At 43.0% G+C, this 24,504-nt stretch overlaps 1 protein-coding gene across 3 annotated transcripts in view; it reads right to left on the bottom strand.

Annotated features, from left to right (window-relative positions):
* Positions 1-24,504, bottom strand: part of LOC106574055 (rab GTPase-activating protein 1-like) — a 158,001-nt gene that overhangs the window by 65,147 nt on the left and 68,350 nt on the right. The window lies entirely within an intron of this gene.

The following is a 24,504-nucleotide window of genomic DNA, read 5'->3' on the forward strand; positions in this document are numbered from 1 at the left end:
ACTTAGAGTCAGAGAGAAATGTATAATTGGACATTTTATCAATACACCATACAACTTCACTAAACATTCGTGCATTATTCAAATAGCTATAGTATGCACAAGGAAACATATTCAGAGGAACAACGCCACCCAACATGTTTAAGTCAGTAGACTAGAGAGAGAGAGAGACAGAGAGAGAGACAGAGAGAGAGACAGACAGAGACAGAGCGAGAGAGAGAGACAGACAGAGAGAGCGAGAAAGCCCAGAAGGAGAAAGAGAATTATATTTTCTGGTTTTCAGAGCATATTCTGTGTGAGCGCCTGGTGATGTCCCATTCCACTCAGCTGCTGCCTGGGCTTTCTAATCTGCAGCGCAGCACTTCCTCCAGGATGACTGGCAGCCTGGCATTCTCACACTAACAACTGTGAGCTACAGATAAAACAGGTCCCGGAACCCTGACGGCTCTGACTGGTGTGTGTGTGTGTGTGTGTGTGTGAGAGAATGAGAGTGTGCGCGATAGAAAGTGAAAATACACTGTCGTTCTCATTTGGTGTCTTTCTAGTTCACGTGTATTACAGAAGAGGAACTGCCAGCTTTTGCGAGTTTGAGAGGCGCACGAGTCAAAACAAAATGCACCAAAGTAAATGACACTCAATTGTGTATAATGGGGTTAATTGTGTGCAATGGAGTTAAAGTGAAGTGGAGGGAAGCACTGCTGACTGTTATTTTGCTGCTTTCTCTCATTTGCTCTACAACTGAAAGCTGCACTTTATTTGGGCTTGTTTGATCCCCCTCTACATTCTGCGTTAGAAGTGGGAAAATGGGGTCTCACCCCGCTCTGCAACCCTCTTCATGGTCAGATAGGACTAAGGACTGCAGTAAGCCAGGGGAGGTCACTGCCTGGCATGAGCATCAACACACAGGCTAACATGCCATTCAGCTCACATTAGGTAGAAGTTGACCTTGACCACAGGTCTACAGCCGAATAAAGGGGGGAGAATGAGAGACAGAGAGCAACAAATGGAGAAATAGACACACTGAGTGTACAAAACATTAAGAACACCTGCTCTTTCCGTGATATAGACTGACTAGGTGAATCCAGGTGAAAGCCATGATCCCTTATTGATATCACTTGTTAAATCCACTTCAATCAGTGTACATGAAGGGGAGGAGACAGGTTAAATAAGGATTTTTAAGTCTTGAGACATGGAGCGTGTATATTTTATTTTACCTTTGTTTAACCAGGTAGGCAAGTTGAGAACAAGTTCTCATTTACAACTGCGACATGGCCAAGACAAAGATATAGTGAGGGAAAAAAGTATTTGATCCCCTGCTGATTTTGTACGTTTGCCCACTGACAAAGAAATTATCAGTCTATACTTTTAATGGTAGGTTTATTTGAACAGTGAGAGACAGAATAACAACAACAAAAAATCCAGAAAAACGCATGTCAAAAATGTTATAAATTGATTTGCATTTTAATGAGGGAAATAAGAATTTGACCCCTCTGCAAAACATGACTTAGTGGCAAAACCCTTGTTGGCAATCACAGAGGTCAGACCTTTCTTGTAATTGGCCACCAGGTTTGCACACATCTCAGGAGGGATTTTGTCCCACTCCTCTTTGCAGATCTTCTCCAAGTCATTAAGGTTTCGAGGCTGACGTTTGGCAACTCGAACCTTCAGCTCCCTCTATGGGATTAAGGTCTGGAGACTGGCTAGGCCACTTGAGCCACTCCTTTGTTGCCTTGGCCGTGTGTTTCGGGTCATTGTCATGCTGGAATACCCATCCACGACCCATTTTCAATGCCCTGGCTGAGGGAAGGAGGTTCTCACCCAAGATTTGACGGTACATGGCCCCGTCCATCGTCCCTTTGATGCGGTGAAGTTGTCCTGTCCCCTTAGCAGAAAAACACCCCCAAAGCATAATGTTTCCACCTCCATGTTTGACGGTGGGGATGGTGTTCTTGGGGTCATAGGCAGCATTCCTCCTCCTCCAAACACGGCGAGTTGAGTTGATGCCAAAGAGCTCCATTTTGGTCTCATCTGACCACAACACTTTCCCCCAGTTGTCATCTGAATCATTCAGATGTTCATTGGCAAACTTCAGACAGGCATGTATATGTGCTTTCTTGAGCAGGGGGACCTTGCGGGCGCTGCAAGATTTCAGTCCTTCACGACGTAGTGTGTTACCAATTGTTTTCTTGGTGACTATGGTCCCAGCTGCCTTGAAATCATTGACAAGATCCTCCCGTGTAGTTCTGGGCTGATTCCTCACCGTTCTCATGATCATTGCAACTCCACGAGGTGAGATCTTGCATGGAGCCCCAAGCCGAGGAAGATTGACAGTTCTTTTGTATTTCTTCCATTTGGAGATAATCGCACCAACTGTTGTCACCTTCTCACCAAGCTGTTTGGCGATGGTCTTGTAGCCCATTCCAGCCTTGTGTAGGTCTACAATCTTGTCCCTGACATCCTTGGAGAGCTCTTTGCTCTTGGCCATGGTGGAGAGTTTGGAATCTGATTGATTGATTGCTTCTGTGGGCAGGTGTCTTTTATACAGGTAACAAACTGAGATTAGGAGCACTCCCTTTTAGAGTGTGCTCCTAATCTCAGCTCGTTACCTGTATAAAAGACACCTGGGAGCCAGAAATCTTTCTGATTGAGAGTGGGTCAAATACTTATTTCCCTCATTAAAATGCAAATCAATTTATAACATTTTTGACATGCTGTTTTCTGGATTTTTTTGTTGTTATTCTGTCTCTCACTGTTTAAATACATCTACCATTAAAATTATAGACTGATCATTTCTTTGTCAGTGGGCAAACATACAAAATCAGCAGGGGATCAAATACTTTCCCCCCCTCACTGTATATGCCATTCAGAGGGTAAATGCCTTTGAACGGGGTATGGTAGTAGGTGCCAGGCGCACCGGTTTGTGTCAAGAACTGCAACGCTGCTGGCCTTTTCAAGCTCAACAGTTTCCAGTGTGTTTCAAGGATGGTCCCCCACCCAAAAGATATCCAGCCAACTTGACACAACTTTGGGAAGCATTGGAGTCAACATGGGCCAGCATCCCTGTGGAATACTTTCAACACCTTGTAGAGTCCATGCCCTGATGAATTGAAGCTGTACTGAAGAGAAAGGTGGGGGGCTTTATACAGCCGTATAAAGCTGTATTCTAAAACATATAACAGCTCATACATGTATATAAAGCATTATACGGTACCGTCAGATTTTAAGTAATGTGTTGCTCAAATATCATACTGAAATAACATATGTGCAACAGCAGTGTCCGTCTCATAGAGGACTGGGTTAGAACACACTACTATGACATAGGCCTTGTTTTGTTATGATTCTATCCGGCTAATACTAATTGAATGTGCGTAGCTAGTAGCCAATAGCCTAAGAACAGCTTAGGGAGCAACGGATTCATTTAAGGCAGCAAACAACAGACCGTTGAAGGGTTTGACTGTGGCTGCTGCTGCCAGCTTGGCACATGACAACCTGTAATGCTTAACGAGATTGGAAACGAGGAGGTGGTATGACACACGACGCATTATGGGTGGGTTGGAACTAACCGTTTTATATTCGTCCGTTACTAGAGCAAAAGCCATGGATGTTTCTTAGTGCAATGTGTCTTGGCATTTCTTGAGAGTATGAAGATAATAGAGTATAACAATACCATAGATACCAGCATGAACATGTACACACATACTCTCTGAACAATCCCCCCCTTCCACACCACTCTAACCAGTCTAATAATTAAACAAAGCGCAGTACCATGGCAACATCAATCTGGGTCTGTAGGAATCTCGTTGACAGGGACAGTTGTAAACAGTTTGATTAAATTAACGGCACGTCACTACTAATTTAAGGCGCCATTAGTCACCTAAAGCCAGTAAATAAGGCTAGGTCTCCTCTCTACTTCTTCAGATGAGCCAGTTCTCTGATACAATGTCCTTGGCGTCTCTGCTCCGTGCCACTAGCTTGTTGTCACACTGCACTCAAAGAAAGGAACAGAGATGAAAGGGAGAGGCAGAATGTATGAGCAAGGATTTGGGTGCGTGTGCAATGGTCAATGACATTGGCAATGTGTGTTTGTCTGCGTATGTACAGTGGAGTCGACATTATTGCCACCCTTGATAAAGATGAGCAATAATGACTGCATAAAATAAACCCATTTAAATACTGAGCTATATTGTACACTCAATAAAATGGGGGAAATTATATTATTCTACACTAACACAATTGCTCAAAGAAAGATTTTGTTTAACAAGTAATATTTTTTTCTCTCAAAAAGGTAGGGGTAAAAATTGACAGCCCTAAAGATTATTATAAATAGATAAATGTTTAGTATTTGGTCCCATATTCCTAGCACGCAATGACTACCATCAAGCTTGTAACTATACAAACTTGCTGGACGCATTTGCAGTTCGTTTTGGCTGTGTTTTAGATTATTTTGTGCCGAATAGAAATGAATGTTAAATAATGTATTGTATTTTTGGGAGTCACTTATATTATAAATAAGAATGTTTCTAAACACAATCTACATGAATGTGGATGCTACCATGATTACGGATAATCCTGAATTAATCATGAATAATGATGAGTGAGAAAATGACAGTGGGTCAAAAGGTAATAACCCAAGACATTACTAATAACAGGGGAGGTATGATATTTGACACTTACCTTCTCACTCATCATTATTCATTCAGGATTATGTGCAATAATGGTAGCATCCACATTACTGTAAAAGTAATATCGGACAGCGCATTCAAGTTTTGACTACTATATTTATAAGAATCTTTAAAAAGGTGTCAATAATTTTGACCACTACCTTATTGAGAAGAATTGTTGTTCAACAAAATCTCTTTATTTGAGCAATAAAATAATTTCCCCATTTTATTGAGCATACAATACAGCCCAGTATTTGAATGTTGTATTTTATACAGTCATTATTGCTCATCTTTAGCAAGGGTGTCAATTTTGGAACCCACCATATATGTGAAATGTGGGCATGCGTGTGTATTCTTTATCATTTCAAAAGAGGGGGCTATTTTTCTTGTGTGGTGGAACAGACTAGGGCTGTTGCGGTGACTGTATTACCGCCACAGCAGCGGTCACGGCAGTTAGCAAGTTTGGTAGGCTACTAATGACCAGCAGCAGCATCTGAGCTTGGAGAAGCCTAATCACTGTGACAAAACAGTCACATGGAATTTGACTTCCTTCATGACTCTGGTACTCAGCCCTCTATTGTCCCGCTAATCACTCTGATATCAATACAAATGAAATAGAAAGTCTAATGAAAACACACATTACTATAGGCTATGCAATAGCGCGAGAAAACAAAGTGATGGGCTCTACTAAAAAGAGGAGGATCCCATCAGCTTTCTATAGGCTAGGCCTACTATATTTATTTCTCAACTTTCCTAATATTAAGCACATTGCTTATATTTACAACAGGACAATAGCCTACCTGGCTGGCATGAAATGAACCACGTGAAAAGCGTCCTCCAATCTTTATTTAAGTGCATAGATTACATAATTTTTTTCCGCTGCCAGGTGCACAATAATAGTCCATTCTAAATCAAAACAAATCTCACACATATTTTATTTATTATATGTAAAGACAAGATTAAATCAAGAATAGTCTGATGGGTGACAATATTAGCCTTTACTTAATGCAACCAAATACTAATTGAGTGTATGTAAACTTCTGACCCACTGGGAATGTGATGAAAGAAATAAAAGCTGAAATAAATCATTCTCAATACTATTACTCTGACATTTCACATTCTTAAAATGAAGTGGTGATCCTAGCTGACCTAAGACAGGGAATTTTTACTAGGATTAAATGTCAGGAATTGTGAAAAACCGAGTTTAAATGTATTTCGCTAAGGTGTATGTAAACTTCTGACTTCAAATGTATATTATGAATGATGCCCAGCATAAGAAACAAAGCCTTTTTTTGCGACTTTTTCGAATCATAGTCGCACACCTCATGTAGCCCATAGGCCTATATGTTTTAATAAGGTTTGTATCACAATTAAAGTCGCCAAATAACTTCTTAAAATGAAGCACATTAATCGCTTTACAAGGGGTGTAGAGCCTAACTGGCATACATAAGCAGCGTGGGAGTTTCACGTTTGGGGAAGACAATTTACACCATTAAAACCCACCTTTATAATAAAAGCAGTACGTGCATAATTGCATTTGCGGTAACTTTTGATAATGGTGTTTTCCACTAATTGAATATTTGCACTTATAGCTTTCTACCATGTGCGCATTGCTGTGCTTATAATGTTAAGAAATAGCCTAATAGTTTATCAACATTTTAAACGAAACGTTCAGATCTGTTGTGTCAGCTACATTGCATCCCTCAACTGTCCAAGACTATGTTAGGAATATGTATTTCTCGCACAGAATAGGTTAACATTTGTACTATGGGGGACAGTAGAATGACATAGGCTAGTGCTTTTGCTGTTCATTAGGCCTACACAAGTTTTCCAATGCAGATGTTTAACCATGTGGTGTGTGTGTGTATATGTTTTGAAGATATAAAATCATGACGTCTGGTCTCATGCCCTGACATTTTATTGAAGTTTGTGGTAAATGAGTATTAGTGACTTATTCTTGAGTAACAGTTCTAAAACAGTGTTTGTCAACTCGTCGGTTGGCTGACGAAAAGTAACTGTGGACAGTTCTTCCAATATGCAACTTGGAATTGGATAAGGACGCATGCAGTTGGGTCCCCGATGCGTCTGTCTTCACTTGAAGCCTGTGAGAAAGACCCAATCACGTGATCGAGCGCACAGAACTCAGGGAGAAGGGCACAACGGCCACTGGCCGCAAAAGGCATTGATTTTTTTAGGGTGCACTACGGCCACACAAAGGGGATGCCGCCGTGAAATTCTATGCATCATCAAGTGCTTGTCAAATTGTGAATGAGAGACTGATGTATTGTGTACAGCCTGCGCAAAAAAACAAAGCAAAGATCATGACTTTCAAGCTACTTTTTTCAAATCATCATTAGAATCTCATCATGCAGCCTTACAATGTATTAAACATCAAAACATATAGCGCAACGTTAGTAGAACTAAAGTCATTAATATATATTAATATCTCTAAATTAAGCATAAAGGAATACCTAGTTCTCAACACAGAATAGCCGTATGTGCGCACTCCCTCAAATCGTTTGGAGAAAATATCCTTTCTATTTTATTCAGCTTAGTTCAATTGTATTCTTCATACTATAAAATAATACCACGGAATTCTAAGCAAATCTTGTCTGCTAAATGAACTAGTGTAGCCTACAGCCATTTGACATAGCCAGATCAAGACAACAACAGAGTATTCTATTCTGTTCTTCTGAAATAGACTACATTTTCTTCATATCATGCTTCTTTAGACTGGTCTAAAATAAATAATGGGATTTATTGTGAAGGTGTAGGCTATATGACATGGATTTAGTAGACGTTTTAAAATGTAGATGTTCCAAAAGGTCTGCACCAGTGGCTTGTGTGGAAGACAGGAGATGCTACATGTGTTTATGTTAATTAACAGTCAATTACCGTGAGACCGACAGTTATTTGCTTGATAATCACAGGCTGACGGAATTTGGTGACCGCCACAACCCTACTCCAGACCCACTATCATCATTAAGCATGCTGTATTACTGTACTGGATGGTGACAGTAGGAACATTATGTGGGCATGGGGTGATCTAGATTTACCAGGGTCTCAAAGACCATCCTCTCCAATACAATCTTATCATAAAGAAACCATTCAAGAATCTCTCTCTCTCCACACACACACCCTTCCACTCCCTCATCATAACATGTGATGGAAACATTGTCCCACCAGGTCAGAATCCCCATGAACCACAGCATGTTATGATACATAATATAATACATATGTAGGGATTCAATAAAACAACTGAAGCAGGATAAGGTCAGAGTATAGTGTAGTGTGTGTGTAATGCAGTCTTGCTAGTCCCCCGGCTCTCTTTGGAGTGACTGTCTGGAGATAAAAGGGAGTGTGTGTGTGGGGGGGGGGGGGGGGGGGGGGAAATCAGTGAAAGAAAAACAGAAAGAGAAACAAAAAGGAGAGAGTTATTCTAATTGCAGCTTGGGGGCCTGTTGGCAGACAAGGCATTACTCTTCCCCGCGAGCAACACAGACAGGTAACCCATTTAGCACCCCAAAATAAAGTGCTGATTTTGCCAAGTCAAGCTAACACTCCCACACCCATCGCCTCATTCCCTAACAAGCTCACTCTGCAACCAGAGCTGGTGGTAACTAAGTCACTCAGGTGCAAACCTCGAATGCCGCTCACACCTCGGGCAAGATGCACCGGGGAATTGGGCACTACACAGCCGGGTACTACACAGCCGGGTATACTGAGGTCAGCACCAGTAACTGGAGATGCTGATACTAATAATGCTTGAAAAAGGTGTTATACACCAGATAAAGGCTGGAAATTATACTCAACTCAAACACCATTACACTGCATTAAATAAATACGAGTCAAATGCTGCCCTGAGGAGGGCTGGGTTGTGTGTCTGGAAAGAACAGTCATCTAAGCTGCAATCCAGGCACAGTCACTAGTTAATAGTGCAATGGATCGGATCTTGCTCTGCCCCACTGTCTAGCCATCGCTCTTTTACTCAATTTGTCCTTCTCTCTCTTTCTGTGTGAAAGAAAATGGATCTCATCTGTGGCGCGGTGTCGTAAAGCCCATGGTTCCTGACAAATAGGCTCCATAAATAAGCAGAGGGAGCAGGGGGAATCCAAATGGTCATTTAGTCACAAACATCTGTGAAGGAAGCCTGCCTCAGGCAAACAAGCGAAGAAGAATCAGAGCGGGGGGGGGGGGGGGGGGGTCAATATGCGATGCCGTCTGTCCTCTCACTGTCATTCATTTTACTGCCGTAATTACTAAACCTAATTCGAAGCTAGTCTGACTTGGAGTTTTCTATACGGGTTGACGGATCAAGCCCAGCTGTTTGTGTTGGCCAAGGCCAAGTCAACAAGCTACTGCTGGACCCTGTCAGAACAGAAAGACAAAACCGATGACCTTCAAGCCCATTGATCTGAGGTGTGCTCACCTCTGTGGCACACCGGTGGATCACTTAAAGCCCTGCTGGAAGGTTCCACACAGGCTGGTTGTGGATCTGTGTTGCTATGCTATCGTCTGGTCTAAAGCAGTGTTGCCCAATCCATTTCTCTGGAAAACTGTTGCAGTTATTGCACGATTGTTCTATTCCAGCACGTGTGTTTCCGCTAAGCAAAGGCTTGATGATTGGTTGACTAGGTGAATCAGGTGTTCTAGTGCTGGTATCAAACAAAAAAGTCCAACGGCTGTTGTCAAACTGTTGAATAGGTACTCCTCAGAATAATTCGGGGATTATTTACTTGACCATGAACAAGCTTACATCTGGCCACACGGGACCATCAAAGCCTTGGTCGATCAGACCCTTAAACCAGGTTTATGTAATGAAGGTTTCAGACGCCCCTGCTGGGGTGCAGTGATGCTTCTCTAAACCTCAGAACTGGGGCTGCGTGTAGACAGACGCAGACAGGAGAGGAAGCAGTCAGAGCCCATTAAGCCCAACCTGACAGCCAGTCCAATCAGTGTGGAGCGAGATCCCGGCTGACAAGTGATGCTAGCATCCTGTCGAGAGACTCAGAGATAGCCACAGTAAGCCAGACAGCTAGCTGCATTGTGCTTATGGAGACAGATCCCCCTACTCTGGGCTGACGTGGGTGCACTGCACATTAGACACAGCAAAAGTTGATCCAAAAGTTCCTGGGTAGCCAGCTGAGTATTAAGAAATATGTGCATCCAGTTATCAGACAAGTTGCAATGAGCAAGTGTGACTAACTTGTCCTGCCCATTGGTGAACGCTTTGGAACGAAATGGCCTGGCACAATACTGATGGGTGCAGTTAGGTATCCCCCGCCCAACATATGTTCCACTTAACACACAAAGCATGCTTCTAGAACTTTTCAGAAAGTTCTCAGTACTGTTGTATCGAATAGAACATTGCCGGGAGTCTCTTGTAGCCTGGTCGAGGACGAGAGTATGACTGAGGCAGACAGATGGGCATGTCTTCACCCATCCTCACACCCGGCTGAGTGGAACAGCCCTGTCACCAGCAGACCACCCTGCTGTGGCATGACCCAGATCGCAGGGGGATGCCAAAGTGCTCATCACAACCACCCCCCCGATTGAGAGCGAGCAAAGGCGGTGTAGTGCACCACGCTGGAGAGCAGCGCCTCAGATGAACAGGCAGCATGGTGTCAGAGAGCATCTCTGTCTGGGGACTAAACCTTGGCACGTCTCCAGGGAAAGTTCTCCTGGGTCAGAATCTGAAAGGAGTGGTTGGATTGGAAACAGCCATGGAAGTCATGAGGTACAGTCAAATGCATTACCATCACAATGTGTGGCACAGCCAGGAGTTAGAACGTTAATATCAAGTGTCTATGTTCTCCAATTCTCACTTATTTACTCCCATCCCCTCAGTTCATCAACTGTCCCTTTAGGGGTTGTCTCTCAAAAAAGGTGTGAAACGAAGGTGTCCCATTTTCTTTCCCCACTACAAAGGCTGGCAACGCTGATATCACACTGGGCAAAAACTTTCCACGTCATTTAACCAAAAACATTAAATGTGATGACGCTGAATGAACCAGAAAAAGGGATTGGACTTGAAAAAAAGCCCATCAACGCAAGGGAATTGTTTTTTTCACTAAACTTAACCCAATTAAAAAATATATATTTAACATTAAATTCAACCAAATGTACAGTACCAGTCAAAAGTTTGGACATACATACTCATTGAAGGGTTTTTCTTTATTTTGACTATTTTCTACATTGTAGAGAAATACTGAAGACATCAAAACTATGAAATAACACATATTGAATCATGTAGTAACCAAAAGTGTTAGACATATCAAAATATATTTTATATTTGAGATTCTTCAAAATAGCCACCCTTTGCCTTGATGACAGCTTTGCACACTCTTGGCATTCTCTCAACCAGCTTCATGAGGAATGCTGTTCCAACAGTCTTGAAAGAGTTCTCACATATGCTGAGGACTTGTTGGCTGCTTTTCCAACTCATCTTAATTGGGTTGAGGTTGGGTGATTGTGGATGCCAGGTCATCTGATGCAGCACTCCATCACTCTATTTGGTCAAATAGCCTTTACACAGCCTGGAGGTGTGTTGGGTCATTGTCCTGTTGAAAAACAAAATGATAGTGGGACTAAGTGCAAACCAGATGGGATGGCGTATCGCTGCAGATTGCTGTGGTAGCCATAACGGTTAAGTTCGCCTAAATAAATCACAGACAGTGTCACCAGCAAAGCACCCCCACACCATCACACCTCCTCCTCCATGCTTCATGGTGGGAACCACACATGCAGAGATCATCCGTTCACCTACTCCGCGTCTCACAAAGACACGGCGGTTGGAACCAAAAACCTCAAACTTGGACTCGTCAGACCTAAGGACACATTTCTATTGTCCATTGATCGTGTTTCTTGGACCAAGCCAGTCTCCTCTTCTTATTGGTGTCCTTTAGTAGTGGTTTCTTTGAAGCAATTCTACCATGAAGGCCTAAGTCACACAGTCTCCTCTGAACAGTTGATGTTGAGATGCGTCTGTTACTTGAACTCTGTGAACCATTTATATGGTCTGCAATCCGAGGTGCTCTAATGAACTTATCCTCTGCAGCATAGTTAACTAAGGGTCTTCCTTTCCTGTGGCGGTCCTCATGGAGAGCCAGTTTCTTCATAGCGCTTGATGGGTTTTTGCGACTGCACTTGAAGAGTTCTTGAAATGTTCTGGATTGACTGAGCTTCATGTCTTAAAGTAACAATGGACTGTCATTTCTCTTTGCTTATTGGAGCTGTTCTTGCCATAACATGGACTTGGTATTTTATCAAATAGGGCTATCTTCTGTATACCACCTCTACCATGTCACAACACAACTGATTGGCTCAAACGCATTAACAAAATAAATTCCACAAAATTAACAAGGCCCACCTGTTCATTGAAATGCATTCCAGTTGACTACCTCATGAAGCTGGTTGAGAGAATGCCAAGGGTGTGCAAAGCTGTCATCAAGGCAAAGTGTGGTTACTATGATGAATAACAAATATATTTTGATTTGTTTAAAACTTTTTTGATTACTACATGATTCCAAATGTGTTATTTCATAGTTTTGATGTCTTCCCTATTATTCTACAATGTAGAAAATAGTAAAAATAAAATAAAAACACTGGAATAAGTAGATGTTCTAACGTTTGACTGGTAATGTATAACTTAATGAGCTGGATTGCTTGTCTTTTTGTTTGCGCTCATTATCATAATTTGCTAGCAGCTTCTATGGAAATTCTCTAGTACTTGTGCTAAGTTTGTTAGCATTCTGGTAATAGACGCCCAATGGGCTTTTTTGCACTTTTAGGGCCCACTTGTGTACTAAGCCGGTAATACCGTTAATCTTGGGATGAGATATCGCCCAACCCTAGCTCTTACCTCTGGCCAAACATCTGTGGAGGAGACCTGGAGCGAGGCTCCCACTGTTTATGGGGGGAGAGAGAGAGGAGAGAGAGAGAGAGAGAGAGAGAGAGAGAGAGACCGAGAGAAGAGTAGAGCCAGGTGACTGACAGAAGGAATATTACTGGGCCTATTTCTTCCCTGGGTAAAATCTAACACTCAAAGCAACCCATAATTAAAATTGACAAAGTTACATTAGCATGATCACACAGTCCAACCTTACACAGAGGACCAAACAAATAAAAGGTGAGGGGGAGAAGTGGGTGAGAGAAGGGGAAAGAGGGGAGAGTGGGAAGGAAAGGTGGGGTGGGGTGCCTTTTAAGCCTTGCCAGAGTAGAGACAGATTAATCTTGTTCATGAATTATGCATGTGTGGCGCTGTGTGTGATCGTGCTGAAGGCCTGTTATTAAGTGTGTCGTGGGGAGAAAACATAGTGCATCTACAGACCTCACAAGCAACCGTCTTGAACAGCATTGAGAGAGAGACGGTTTCCATTCTTCAATTCTTGGTACTCTGGGCAGTGGCTAAAGAGATGTTGTGACTTAAGTGACAAACCAGACGGCAACACGTGACATCCCCCATATTCTGCTGATATTCAGACGATGGCATTCCGTTTTTAAAATCAGTCCCTCAGTGACTTTTGTCCTATTGTCATGGCCAGGAATTTTGGGTGATTTTGCAGGCCCATTCCAAGTGGAGTGCACTTGGCGCCGACTCCTCAGAGTGATGCATGGTGCTAGAGCAGGATAGGAATGTGGCCAGACTGGTGGTACGGGGCACCAGATAAAGTGCACCCCCCCAGGCACCTGACATTTCTACAGTTGTGTTTATACCAGAGGACATGGGTTGTGTCCATTTCTCCGTAGCCACAAAGTCTGATTCCACAGCCACAAGAATGACATCATTACATTTTTAAAGAGACAGTGCACACTTTTGTAAAATAAGAGATTGCTTCTTCTATGCAAATTTCTTTGATCAGTAAAATAAAATGTAATCCTAGCAGTTGCCAATAAAATAAGTCCTAAATGGATTGTCATCTGTATACATGGCTGTCTTCAAAAATGATATGTCATTTTCTTTTAAACAGAGCAGTAGCTAAGTTTATCTGTCTGGATCAAGTGCCATTCTGCCACTAAACTAATACACTTTTTTTTTGTGGTATCATTTTGGTATCAAGTATCATGATGTTATCGAAGTCAAAATGATGATATCGTCACAACATTACCTCCAGTACAGACACACACAGTGAAGGTTTCAAAGCACGTTCGACAAGGAAGTCCGAGGGAGACCCTGCTGTGCTGAAGTAGTTTTCTTATTATTACAGCACTAACACATGAAAAATCATAAAATCAGACAGACATGGGCAATATTATTTTCAAAAGCACACAATTATTTACCTACAGTAAGAAAAGCCATAATAGCAGTTAATAAACTAAGAAAATATTTTCAAAAAAAATCACTAGATGCAATTATTTGAAGCGTCTGAAAAAAACATGAATATTCATATCCGTATCAATGTCAGTATCTTAGAAGAATCTAATAGGCCACGTTAAAATCCAACAGCAGCAAAGAGGACCTGAAGGAACGTGGTCTGGACTCTGTACAGGAGGGTCATTGTGTCAGAGACGCTGTAGAAGGAAAGGGGGATACCTAGTCAGTTGTACAACTGAATGCCTTCAACTGAAATGTGTCTTCTGCATTTTACCCTGTTAACTCTGATTCAGAGAGGTGTGGGGGTTGCCTTAATCGACATCCACGTCATCGGCACCCAAGGAACAGTGGGTTAACTGCCTTGCTCAGGTGCAGAACGACAGATTTTTACCTTATCAGCTCTGGGATTTGATCAAGCGACCTTTCGAAGGAGCTCCTGCCTTGTGGTCCAAGTCAATGACTGTGACCATTCATTCCTATGTCAAGACTAAATAGCGCAATGAAGAAGTTGGTAAAGATGGCGACCAATCGGGACCTAACATGCGCAGTTTGAGCTTCTCCAGGAAGTCCAGCCAACTCAGTGCTACCCCCTCTCATTGAGTAACTCAAGTTGAAGGCTGACCGGGGTACTGCAGGCTGCCATTCTCATCTCAATTATCCCTTATAAACTTCTTCTGTGTGTGATTTTAAAATAATCGATTCAAGGACATACAGTGCCTTCGAAAAGTATTCAGACCCCTTGACCTTTTCTGCATTTTGTTACGTTACAGCCTTATTCTAAAAGTGCAGAAAAAAAGGTACAGAATCAATCCCCACACAATACCCCATTATGACAAAGAAAAAACAGTTTTAATAAATAAAAAACACACCTTATTTAATTAAGTATTTAGACCCTTCGCTATGAGACTCGAAATTGAGCTCAGGAGCATCCTGTTTCCATTGATCATCCTTGAGATGTTTCTACAACTTGAGTCCACCTGTCATGTGGTAAATTCAATTGATTGGACATGATCTGTCAACTGTGGGATCTGTCTATATAATGTCCCACAGTTGACAGTGCATGTCAGAGCAAAAAACATTTTCACTCTGACAGAGCTCCAGAGTTCCTCTGTGGAGATTGGAGAACCTTACGGAAGGACAACCATGAATGGAGCACTCCACCATTCAAGCCTTTATTGTAGAGTGGCTAGACGGAAGCCACTCCTCAGTAAAAGGCACATGACAGCCTGCTTGGAATTTGCCAAAAGACACCTAAAGAACTGTCAGACCATCAGAAACAACATTCTCTGGTCTGATGAAACCAAGATTGAACTCTTTGGCCTGAATGCCAAGCGTCATGTCTGGAGGAAGCCTGGCACCATACCTACGGTGAAGCACGTTGGAGAGAGCATCATGCTGTGGGGATGTTCTTCAGCGGCAGGGATTGGGAGACTAGTCAGGATCGAGGCAAAGATGAACGGAGCAAAGTACAGAGAGATCTTTGATGAAAACCTGCTCCAGAGCGCTCAGGGACCTCAGACTGGAGCAAATGTTCACCTCACAACAGGGCAACGACCCTGCCAGAAGCCAGACTTGAACATTACTGGAGAGACCTGAAAATAGCTGTGCAGCGACGCTCCCCATCCAACCTGACAGAGCTTGAGAGGATCTGCAGAGAAGAATGGGAGAAACTCCCCAGATACAGGTGTGCCAAGCTTGAAGCGTCATAAGACTTGAGGCTGTAATCGTTGCCAAAGGAGCTTCAACAATGTACTGAGTAAAGGCTCTAAATACTTACGTAAATGTGGACCCGACCAAGAGGGAAAAGTTTGTATTTTGGACCCGGACCCGCTCAGGACCCGGGTCGGGTCTCAGATAGACCTCTAGTTTGTATCATTGTGGTAGAAAGAGCAACTAGAGTCAGAGCAGATTAAAGACCAGGGTTGAGCATCATGTCCAAACAAACTCTTATCAAAGTCTTTCCTGCTGAGCCCTTCATAAGAGACTGCTACAGTATATAAGCCCTTCCCCACTCCACCTCCCAGTAGCAGGCTCCAGACACTCTGTGCACTGTACCTGTTAGTAGAAGGTACATCTGTATGGATGTTCAAGATAGGACTGGACGACATTCTAAATGGCCGTTTAACGCTCTCCACTCCATTGTAGCTTTCTTGGAGTTATATTTACTGTGTATTGCAGACAAACATCCTCCAAATAAATGCATCCATGAATGAATAACAACCCAGCTATTTCTGAGCGGCACAAATACCCATGTTAATTGCGCCCTATTTTTAAACTTCAAATAAACTCTCAAAAACCTCTTTCCTTGCAGAGTTGCCAAAGCTACCCTAATTCAATGAAGTCTTGGGCTGCTGTAAGGAAGAGCTGGAGACCATGCTGAAACGTCGCTGGAGACAGAACGCTGAACCATTAATTCTCCATATTACACATATACAGTAGGTATGTACATGTACACACACAAATACAAAGTACACCCACGCACAGTATGACACAAACACAGATGCAAGCATACCATTTTCAGGGGGAATCAATTGGCTATTTGTAAATATGGTATTGAACCTGAACTGACCCTGTATCTAGGTAGCTTACTTACTCTTATTTATATTTCTCATGTGGTTTTGTTCCACATTATTTTATAGTACTACTGATATTCATGGATGGAAACTGACCACAACCACATTCAATGATCAACACCTACTTCAAAAGGCAATCTGAAAGAATAATCCACAGCCCTGACCCAGCTCCAGGTGGAGTGGGCTTTGGTGACTAGACACACACGGCAGCCTTTGGTATAATTGTAGAGATAAAGTGGAGATCATCCTCTGCTACCTCTCCTTTCTCTGTGACCTCCTTTCTCTGTGACCTCCTTTCTGTGCTGGGTGTCATTAGGTGGGAAATGAGTTCCTAAAATAACATTTTAAAAACGTGTGTATTCCAAATGGCACCTTATTCCCTATGTAGTGCATTTGACCAGGGACAATGGTCAAAACTAGTGCACTATATAGGGAATAAGGTGCCATTAGGGATGCACCCACAGGCTCCATTTAACCCGTCATGGCACAGCCCCAGTTGTGACCAAACCAAAGACTACACTGACTGTCGTCTGCAAAGAAAAAGGTGTTTTCGTGCTCAAACAACGAGAGTAGAGATGCAGCCTAGAATTATACAATTAGAAACACATGCGAATTATGCACACGTTAGGTAGGATCGCATGAACACACACAATCACACGCATCTCCTTGTTTCAGGTACATGTGAGCACTAATATGCATAATGACAAAAGCATTATGCTTAAATTATGTGCTATGCTTAAACACCAAAGGACACAGACACAATTATACTGCAGTAAACAGAATGTGTAGATACTCATTGACTTGCCAAGCCTTATAGGATCTCTATACAAACACCAGGCAGTGAAACCTACAAGAGGAAGATATTGGCGCACACACACACACACACACACACACACACACACACACACACACACGCCAAGTCCAAAAGAGGAAGATACTGTAAGACAAACACACAATCTGTGCGGCCAGTGCCTGCAGTCATTATTATTGACGTAACACACACACACGCTTGTGCATGTTCAGTTGCCCACACACAAACCATCCTATTATGTGCTCCAAGGCTGCAGTGAAAGTTCTCTCTTCACTAGAGACCAAAGTCTAGACAAACACGCTCTCGCTCTCCCCAGGGGAGGCGGTTACTGCACTCCTCCAAAGCGGCCACTTGTTGGCTGATTAAACGATGCTAAAACTCAGTCAACTCCTTAAAGAGGCGACCACTGAATTTTCACTCTTCCTCCATCCCCTCTCTCGCTCCCTTTCTCTCGCTCCCTTGGGCCTTCATAACCTGTTTGTTCAGCCTCCTAATGACATTAGTTGGTTATTCCATGGCTGGGGGCTATTTCTGGCCCTGGGACACATGATCCCCCTTGGCTGGGCTTTTCACAGGAAAACAATGGCCAGAGAGTCAGATGACGCAAGGCTGGCTGGCTTCTGCTAGGAGAGAGCAGTGTGGGGCTGCAGATAGGGGGAAAACACTGCAGATAGGAAACAGTCACACACTCTTTGCCCACGAAAATATGGAAACGTGGGTCGTGTTCAATGGGTCATATACATTGTTTCTAATTGTTGATTGATGTACCTGTACATACTCAAAATACTGGATGCTACACATACAGTCCAGAACACACGATCCCAAGTACCACGATCCAAACTACCACGATCCCGACCTAACTAATTCCAAAACATTCACGTGTTGATCATCCTCTCTTGGTATCCATGACAACGCAAAGAGAATTTTATCTGAACAAATCAGACAGGGGCTTTGATAGATGTGCTCTGTAGCCCTCATCAAAACGCCATTGCAATGAAACTAATGACATTAACATAACCAATTACACCATTTGTTGTCCTTTCAATTAAATAAAACAGCTCCAAAAAAACTCCCAAGACAACAGTTAAGCTTCTGTATACTAATATACTGCTCAAAAAAATAAAGGGAACACTTAAACAACACAATGTAACTCCAAGTCAATCACACTTCTGTGAAATCAAACTGTCCACTTAGGAAGCAACACTGATTGACAATAAATTTCACATGCTGTTGTGCAAATGGAATAGACAACAGGTGGAAATTATAGGCAATTAGCAAGACACCCCCAATAAAGGAGTGGTTCTGCAGGTGGTGCCCACAGACCACTTCTCAGTTCCTATGCTTCCTGGCTGATGTTTTGGTCACTTTTGAATGCTGGCGGTGCTTTCACTCTGGTGGTAGCATGAGACAGAGTCTACAACCCACGCAAGTTGCTCAGGTAGTGCAGCTCATCCAGGATGGCACATCAATGCGAGCTGTGGCAAGAAGGTTTGCTGTGTCTGTCAGCGTAGTGTCCAGAGCATGGAGGCGCTACCAGGAGACAGGCCAGTACATCAGGAGACGTGGAGGAGGCCGTAGGAGGGCAACAACCTAGCAGCAGGACCACTACCTCCGCCTTTGTGCAAGGAGGAGCAGGAGGAGCACTGCCAGAGCCCTGCAAAATGACCTCCAGCAGGCCACAAATGTGCATGTGTCTGCTCAAACGGTCAGAAACAGACTCCATGAGGGTGGTATGAGGGCCCGACGTCCACAGGTGGGGGTTGTGCTTACAGCCCAACACCGTGCAGGACGTTTGGCATTTGCCAGAGAACACCAAGATTGGCAAATTCGCCACTGGCGCCCTGTGCTCTTCACAGATGAAAGCAGGTTCACACTGAGCACATGTGACAGACGTGACAGAGTCTGGAGACGCCGTGGAGAACGTTCTGCTGCCTGCAACATCCTCCAGCATGACCGGTTTGGCGGTGGGTCAGTCATGGTGTGGGGTGGCATTTCTTTGGGGGGCCGCACAGCCCTCCATGTGCTCGCCAGAGGTAGCCTGACTGCCATTAGGTACCGAGATGAGATCCTCAGACCCCTTGTGAAACCATATGCTGGTGCGGTTGGCCCTGGGTTCCTCCTAATGCAAGACAATGCTAGACCTCATGTGGCTGGAGTGTGTCAGCAGTTCCTGCAAGAGGAAGGCATTGATGCTATGGACTGGCCCGCCCATTCCCCAGACCTGAATCCAATTGAGAACATCTGGGACATCATGTCTCACTCCATCCACCAACGCCACGTTGCACCACAGACTGTCCAGGAGTTGGCGGATGCTTTAGTCCAGGTCTGGGAGGAGATCCCTCAGGAGACCATCCGCCACCTCATCAGGAGCATGCCCAGGCGTTGTAGGGAGGTCATACAGGCACGTGGAGGCCACACACACACAACTGAGCCTCATTTTGACTTGTTTTAAGGACATTACATCAAAGTTGGATTAGCCTGTAGTGTGGTTTTCCACTTTAATTTTGACTGTGACTCCAAATCCAGACCTCCATGGGTTGATAAATTGGATTTCCATTGATTATTTTTGTGTGATTTTGTTGTCAGCACATTCAACTATGTAAACAAAAAAGTATTTAATAAGATTATTTCATTCATTCAGATCTAGGATGTGTTATTTTAGTGTTCCCTTTATTTTTTTGAGCAGTGTATAATACAGTATTTTTCTCTTATCTCCACCATATTACATTTCTCAATCTTTTCCCTCCCTCCTTCCCTCAACATGCCCCCCTCCCTTTTCTCCTCTCCCCCCAGCAGAAGACGAGAACATCTGGAGCTCACCTTCCTCCTTTTCAGCTGGTCTAACAGTGGACACCCGAGAGAGAAGAGGTAGACCACAATGATAAACACTCCTTCACCTCAATCCCCCTGCTCCATTTCTAACCAGTGAACTCACTGTACCTTGTTGTTTTGTGTGGAGAGGGGGAAAAAAAGAGGGGGAGATGAGACTATTCTGTAGAAAAAAGATGGCCGTGTACGCAACATCACACACACAAAACCCATCTCCGAATGATTCTGTATGTGTTGAAGCCATTTTGTAGTGAGTATTATATTATGGAGGTGTGGCAAAAGGATACAGCTCTAATGCTAACCTGGACAGGACAGCTGTGTTTAAGCGCGCGTGTGTGTGTGTGTGTGTGTGTGTGTGTGTGTGTGTGTGTGTGTGTGTGTGTGTGTGTGTGTGTGTGTGTGCTCTTGTGAGAATACATTTAGAAAACAGCTCTTTTCAAGCCAATCTGGGAGACAAAACAGCTAGGGAAAACATCCCCCATTCGCTATGAAAATACCACCGCCGTGACACTGGCCTTACTGACGACGGCTGAGGGCTGCTAATCAACAACATAATACCGTGTGCTGGTCGTATTATCATGTGAAACACTGCCCTGAGGGCTGCTCGTCTGTCTTGTGGTATTTATAGGTTGTTTACTCATTATTTAACATTTGTATTAAAAATCAAATAAAGTTTATTGGTCGCGTAAACAGATTTGCAGATGTTATCGCAGGTGTAGCAACATTGTGTTTCTATCTCCTACAGTGCAGTAATAGTACCTAGTAATACACAGAATACAAAAGTCAAAATTAAGAAATATCAGAACGAGCAATAGACGCCCTAAAGAGGGTGAGGGTGGACACAGTTTGTCTATCTGTGCGTTAGTCTGTCCAGGCTTAGTCCACCTGAGGTTTAGCAGTATGCTGGGTTGGAGTGAAGAACCAGAGGGAATGAAGGAGGGAGAGAGAAAACAAGAGCTTCTTCTCCTATGTCACAATCTATCAATCAATCACTCAATGACCACCACTATACCTCACACGGCAGTACACATGACCATAGCAACAAAGAATGAGAAATATGGAAATACAACTAAATTGTGTTTACAAACGCTGTATAGCCAATCTCTCTCCATAATTTTGTCGCTCTCCTATGTTTAGTCTCTCTCCATCGCTCTTTTGCTCTGCCTTTCTCTATATTTCTAGACTAATGTTGTTTTCTCAGTTTCTCTTTTTCTGTGTGTCCATCTCTCTGAGGTTGGCCCCCTCCCTGCGGAGGTGTGGGGATGTGTGCGCAGACGGGGGGCTGACTGCCACAGTCAGGCAGGGCACAGGTGCCTGGCAGCTAGGGCTGATACTGAAGAAGGTTGGCATCCGCACCGATACACTGCCAGTGGGGCAGAGCTATATATAATACACACGCAAAATAATTACATATTCTCATCAGGCTAAAAATATCACTGTGTCCCTTATCACCAATAAGCCATTTCGAATCCCACCCATTCTGGAGAGATACGAACATTACAGCCATATCTGTAACATTGCTGTTCTTCCCTTATCAAGAGCATAGTGCCTAAATAATAACATTGGCCTAAATGGGTTTTCATAAGGGAGGTAGCCACAGTAATACAGATGACATTGTGCTATAGGGGAGAGATTCTCAAAGTGTATATCTTTTTTTTCGTACTGTGAGCCTACATTGTAAAAGACAACACAGAAAAAGACATGATGCAATTGAGACCGAATTAACTATTTGCCAGAATCCCCCAAAAAATGTATAATGGAAAGTTCCCTATGCTTCAGCCACACATATGCATCCATGCCATTTTTGTGTTGTTTTCTACAAGCCATGTAGTACTTGAGGGCACTAAGAGGGCACTAGGAAAATTCCAACCCAGCAACCATAGATGAGAACACTAACCACAACTTTGTTTCAACATAATTTGTCAACGTATTGTGACTTGGAATTAGTGCGTAAAATACATTGGATTTGAAAAAAGTAATTAAGGTCAATTGGTGTTTTGAGGGTGACATTTCAACAGGATTACGTCATTATGGTAACCTACTTTCAACAGACAGAGCTTATATAAAATATGTTAAAATATAAAACAACTTCGGATCTTCAACGTTATATCCACTATCAGAAAAACAACAGGCTGGGCAGCACCTCCTACTGGAGAATGTATACTGTACCTATGGTCTCCCATCCAGGGGTTAACAAGCTCAGCCCTGCTTAGCGTTCAGATTTCTCACCCGACTATTAGGATTGTGCTATCATGAGACTGATTGCTGAGAGATCTCAACTTAAGAGGTTGTCTTGTACTTGTATACTGTTTTGCCAGTAATTCTGAAAATAACTCACAAGCCAAAAGTCGTCCCCGAAAATGATGGACTATGTCACACACAGCATGTGCCGATATGTGCACCACGTCATTGCTTTCCCTCTGCCTCTCTGCCGAGCCATTAGGCCCGCCCTGCAACCTCACTGGATGACACTGGTAGGCCTCTTGCTAGCTGTCACACAAATGCGAGGGGCTAAAACTCATTGGCTAGAACTCAAATTGCTAGAGGGCTGGCCAACGTGGGTGAAATGGCGTGAAAATGGCACGGCACAGCTTCAAGAAAACAGTCGCTATCAAAACTAGGGTTTTCATGGCTAATTGAGGTAAGACCGTAATTCTGCTCAGACACATTGACCCGGTACAAGTGCCCCATGTATATAGCCTCAGTATTGTTATTTTATTATGTTACTTTATTCGATTTTTTTTACTTTAGTTTATTTAGTAAATATTTTCTTAGCTCTATTTCTTGAACTGCATTGTTCGTTAAGGGCTTGTAAGTAAGCTAATAACATTTGATTTGGAGACGTGAATAGAACATATCAATTATAAATGTATAGACAAACTGGAATAAAACCAAACTAAGTCCCTGCCACAGATTAAACTATACAAGCAGTAGAAACGTTTCATTTAAAATGTTGATATTTGGTTGCGTGGGAAACCAAACACAATTCAAAATTTCTGTTGTAAGACAGCCTTAACTTCAGGCTATTCACCATCTTACAAACTAATGTAACAGTATTTATTCAACCTTAAAATGAGTGAAACATCCATGGCTACATTGAGGTTAATGTAAATATAAATCACTTATGTAAACCTAGAAAGCGTGCATGTTGAAGATCGCAGGTCAGTGGAGATTATACAAATGCTATATTAATCTGCCCAAATGTAACTCCAATCCAGGTCATTTGGTTTTGCTATAAAAAAAATAAGCACAGTGATAAACAAATTATTTATTAGACAACTTCATGTGTTATCTGACATTGTATTCCCATTTTAACTTTGTTGTGCTGGTTTAAAAGTTCAGTGATGACAACTAAACCAAAAATCAAACATTGTTTTTTCATTGGAATTTGGTTGTGCTTTTAGATGGTTTAAAGCAGTGTGAACATATTGGGAATTCAATAAACTCCTGGCTGTCTTTTTGAGTGGTTGAATATAGGTTGTAATCTCATTGATCAACGTCTCTGTTTCATTCCATTTTCCCAGGAAATGTTCAAACCCTCTTCCATCTGTTGACAGTGAGACACAGTGATAACAGCGATATCACTTTGCATGGGATCCTTATTGAAATACTTCAGAAGTCTCCCATCCACAGCACTTTACCTCTGTAGTATACTGTATGTGGTGGTTGGCTTTCACGCCAACACTACGCCCCTCATCTCTCTGATGTAACCCACACGGGCTTCCAGATGGTGCTAGCTGGCGAGGCGGGCATACGACCAGCCTAATAGCGGTGAGTGGGCAGCTATCAGCGCACGTTAGCGTCAACAGACCGCAGGCCAATCATCTGTCATCGCCAGTCGCGCTCAGGAGCGGCAGGGAGGGATACCACACACAGACAGGAGAATCCTCTGAGTTTGCCACTCCTTCAGAGAGATCATAGGATTATCGTCCGTTGTTTGGCGTGGACGGAGACGATCAAGGTGAAGCAGGGATGGTTGCAATTGTGGATAGGAGCAATTTGAGAAAGACGTTGGAGAAAGATCATTTGAAAATCACAACTTTATTGACTAAATGTATTTATTGTTTTCTTTTCATTTTGATAAGGATATTTGTTTATGTAAAAATCAACATTTACGGATTTTAAAGATGTCCCCAGAAATTCTGCTGGAAATGGGGTCCCCGCTGAAAAGGTTTAAAAACCACTGGTTTAGGATAGTACGATGGAGTTTCCACCAGACGGCTTTTACTTCTGGAATCCTCTCAGATCTACACAAGTGCCATGCGGTAGAGGGATGAGTCCTCTTATTTTCAAGTGGGCGGGGTGGTGGAATTGACCCGG

Source organism: Salmo salar, chromosome 16 (genome assembly GCF_965601325.2).
Source record: "Salmo salar chromosome 16, fSalSal1, whole genome shotgun sequence".
NCBI classification, from domain to species: Eukaryota; Metazoa; Chordata; class Actinopteri; order Salmoniformes; family Salmonidae; genus Salmo; species Salmo salar.